This window comes from Onychomys torridus, chromosome 6 (genome assembly GCF_903995425.1).
Source record: "Onychomys torridus chromosome 6, mOncTor1.1, whole genome shotgun sequence".
Classification (NCBI taxonomy): domain Eukaryota; kingdom Metazoa; phylum Chordata; class Mammalia; order Rodentia; family Cricetidae; genus Onychomys; species Onychomys torridus.
Genome location: NC_050448.1, coordinates 82,149,244 through 82,153,891, shown reverse-complemented (window position 1 = coordinate 82,153,891; position 4,648 = coordinate 82,149,244).

Genomic DNA, 4,648 nt, shown 5'->3' with positions numbered 1-4,648 from the left:
GTTACTGTCTCAATTTGGCAGATGATGCCTGTGCTTGAAAGATAAATGTATTATACTCAAGGTCAGGAGGCTACAATGGCAGAGCCAAGATTTAATTTCAGGTTATTCTGACTCCAAAGCTGACTTTTAAGATGTTAAATAACGGGCTGGAGAGATGGCTCAGAGGTTAAGAGAACCGCTTACTCTTCCAAAGGTCCTGAGTTCAATTCCCAGCAACCACATGGTGGCTCACAACCATTTGTAATGAGATTTGGCGCCCTCTTCTGGCCTGCAGGGATATGTGCAGACAGAACACTGTATACATAATAAATAAATAAATCTTTAAACAACAAAAACAACAACAAAAAAAAAGATGTTAAATAACAATTGCAAGATTCTGGCAAGTGGTGAAGAACTGTAGAAGGGGCGAGAGGGACACAGGCGGGAAATAGATATGCAATTAAGTTACGGATGCATAATAGGCATGTCATGGCAACTGATAAAACTTCAAATAGTGGTGAAAGATGAGCCAAGGTTTTGAACATAGATAGCTAACAGAAAGATTGATGTACACTAAAACTCAAGAACACAGGAAGCATTGGGTGGTGGTGGCGTACACCTTTAATCCCAGCACTCGGGAGGCAGAGGCAGGCAAATCTCTGTGAGTTTGAGACCAGCCTGGTCTACAGAGTGTATTCCAGAACAGCCAGGTATACACATGAAGCCCTGTCTTGAAAACAAAACAATAACAACAAAGAACACAGGAGCCAGCTAAGTGCTATGGCTGAAATGAAATGTCCTCCACAGGCTCATAATTGGGTGTTCACTCCCCAAGTGCACTATTTGGAGATGCTGTGGAACCTTAGGAGGGAGGCATGGCTAGCTGAACTAGGTCAATAGGAATGGGCCTTTGAAGGTTCGTTCTCTTTCTCTTTCTCTCTCTCTCTCTCTCTCTCTCTCTCTCTCTCTCTCTCCTCTCTGGCTAGCAATGATATGAAAGTCTCTGCCCCCATGTTCCTGCTACCACGCCTTCCTTACCACAGTCTGAAACCCTCTAAAACCATAACAAATAAAACAAATCCTAACCTAAAATGTTTCTGGCAGGTGTTACAGTCACAGTAATGCAGACACAACTAATACAGTAAGTTAAAGGATTCCAAATATGTTGAATTTGACATAATGGTGGCATAAACAAGAAGAAGTATTCTACAAACATTTGGAAAAAAATCACCTTACTCCTTATATCTGTTCCTCATTTATCAACTCCTTATTTATCTATTTAAAAGTTTTTAAAACATGATAAAATTTAACATTTTAACCACTTAAATTATTTTGATTAGCAGTTTCTTATCCAGTGTGTGAGGAGCTCATCTCAGCAAATAAAAATCTGAACCTGAAAAATCAGCAGCCTGAAAAATTGCTTTGGCTCTCTCAAAGCAATGGGGTCACAGGGCAGACTCTCCTGCTCCATCAGAAATGAAGATACAGAGAATGACAGGTGACAGGTAGCGCAGACCTGGAGTAGAAAGCTCCCTGGGAGGCAGGAGAAAGCCTGGACTGTGACGGGGACTTGCCAGCACTCGGGGTGGAACCAGCTTGAGCACCGAAGCTGCAGCAGCTCCCAGGCAGTGGGCAGAGTGGGGGAGTCGTCATTAGCTCTAGTCCAGGAGTGCTTCTACTCTCTCCCAGTACCCCTTTGGGGGTCAAACAACCCTTTCACAGGGGTCACCTAAGACCACTGGAAAACACAGATATTTACATTACGATCATAACAGTAACAAAATTACAGTTAAAAAGTAGTAATGAAAATAATTTTAGGGTTGGGGATCACCACAACACGAGGAACTATATTAAAGGTTCACAGCATTAGGAAGGTTGAGAACCACTGCTATAGAAAAAAAAATCTGACACTTCTGGTGACAAGCAGCCTTGAAATACCAAGGCCAGAACACTGTGTTTAAGGACTGCCCTCCAGAGTCTCACCTAATAAAGTTTGACCAGTGTCTAATAACACAGAGAAGGGAAATACTCAGCTACAAGCAGTGGGGAGTGTGTGAGCAGAGACTAGGAAGCACTGTATGATCATAGCTCGTTGACCAGATTGCTTCTGAATATTTGCTCCCAAAATGTACACATCTGCACACATGAATGGCCTCTTTCCCAGAGTTCCTTTCACCAGAACATCCCATCTGAGGTAGAAAGGGGAATGAATGGTAATGAATAAACAAGCATCAACAGTAACAAAAACTACACCTACTAGATTTAAACTTCAGAAAATTAAAAAAAAAAAAAAAAAAAAAAAAAACAAACCTTGAAAGCCAGAGGATAAAGAGCCTTATCTATTCAAGAGCAAAGACAGGAATTACTACATTGAATTTCTCTGAAGCCATGCAGATGAGAAGAGAGTGGAATGAAATGCTTACCATGTTGAGAGAGAGGAAAACCACCTCTAGAGTCTAAGGAGCCTTCAAAAGTGAAGCAGTGTGCACTGTGGCATATTCCTGGAGACCTGGCTACAGAAAGCTCGGTGAAGGATAACTTGAGCCCAAGAGTACAAGACCAGCCTGGGCAACATTCAAGATTCCATTTTTTAAAAGGGGGTGAAGAAGAAGAAGAAGTAAAGATTTCTCAGAGGAACAAAAACTGAGGAAATTTGTTGACTGCCTTGCATGAAATGTTAAAAGATCTTCAGAGATAAGAAAAGCAGCAGAGGGCATAGACAGACCTCCCTGAAGAAAGAAAGAGTCAGAGAAGGAAGACCCTTCTTTGTCATGTGTGTATGACTAAAGTGTGTAATTAGAGTAATTAAGGTGACGGTAATTAAAACTTCAATTCCAAAAATCTTAGTTAACTTACAGTTTGTTCAAAATAATAGCAATAATATATTATGTATGTTTCCAAGTATAAACTTAGGAATCAAAGGATAGGAGGGGGAAATTAGGAATATTTTGTTATTATGAGATATTTACAATATGAAAAAAATTTTAAAGAAGAAAAAGTAATAAAACAAAAGTGTTTCAAATGAAGAAAAATAAAAAATGAAAGAGATATTATATAATATGGATTTGGATTAGTTGTAAATATATATTGCAAACTCTAGAGCAACTACTAAAAATACATTTTTTTTTGTTTGTTTTTATTTTGTTTTCTGAGATAGGGTTTCTCTGTGAAACATTCTTGGCTGTCCTGGAACTTATTCTGTAGACCAGGCTGGCCTCGAACTCACAGAGATCCACCTGCCTCTGCTTCCCAAGTGCTGGGATTAAATGTGTGCACCATCTCTGCCTGGCTAAAAATACATTTTTTAAGGAAACGGTAAAAAAAAATGTTCTTTAAAATATAATTGATAGTTGGGGACTTAACTCAGTGGTAGAGCGCTTGCCTACCAAGTGCAAGGCCCTGGATTTGGTCCTCAGCTTGGGGGGGGGGGTGTAATTGATACAAGAAGAAGTAAGGAATTTTGGGGGAACATGGTCTAGGGATATAGTTCAGTTGATAGTGTGCCTTCCTAACATGCCCTGGGTTCAATTATTGGCACCTTATCTACCAGGTATAATAGCACATACCTGTAATCCCATTATTTTGGAGGTAGAGGCAGGAGGATCAAGGTTATCCCTGAGGCTATATAGAGTTCAAATGAGGTCATGAGGGTAAAGCATCCACAATGATCAGTGTCCTTATAAGAAGAGACACCAGTGCTTTCTCCACCATGTGAGGCTATTGCAAGAAGGAAAGAAAAAGAGAAAAAAGCAAGTGAAAGCCAGGAAGGGGACCCTCAGGAGAGTCCACCAATGACAGCATCCTGACCTTGAACTTCCCAGTCTCCAAAAGTGTGAAAAATCAATATACATTGTTTAAGTCACTTCATCAATGGTATTTTAGCCTAAATTGGCCGAGACAGTAAGTTTTCACCCTGGGAAACTAGAAAATACCAAATTAACTATAGAGTAGCAGATAAAGAGACACAGTAAAAATGAGACGGTAAGTCAATGAAGTTGAAAACAGAAAATGAACTTGGAGAAATCAATGAAATTAAGAGCTGGTTGATTAAAAAGACCATAAAACTCACACACTCATCATCTGGGTGACAGGGGAAAAGAAAAGAAAGTTAGGAAGAGGGAAAAGGAGAAAGGTGGAGGAAATGGAAAAGAAGGGAAGCAGAGAAGGTAGAAACTACTAATAGAATAAATGAAAGCGGTAACATGACGTAAGTCTGATAGAACAGTAAAATGACTATAAAAGAATGCATGAACAACTCCATGCCTACAATTTTTTTGTTTTGATTTTTGGTTTGAGTGCTGGAATCAAAGGCGTGTGCATCATGCCTGGCTAAGCCCATGGATTTGATAATCTAGATATAATGGACCAGTTACTAGAAAAACACAGTCTTCCATAACTCATACAGGGAAAAAAAAGAAAAATTGAATAAGCCCATCTATGAAAGAAATTAAATCAATAATTAATAACATTGCAAAACAGAAGTGAATACTATAAATATTCAAGGGATAAAATTCATCAAATCTCTACAACCCCTTTTAGAAGACAAAAGCGAGGAGAGCGCTCTTACTCATCTTATGAGACCAGCACACTCTAATGCCCAAACCAGACAGACATTTCAAGAAAAGAAAGTTACAACCGATACATCTCCTGAACACAGATATAAAAACCC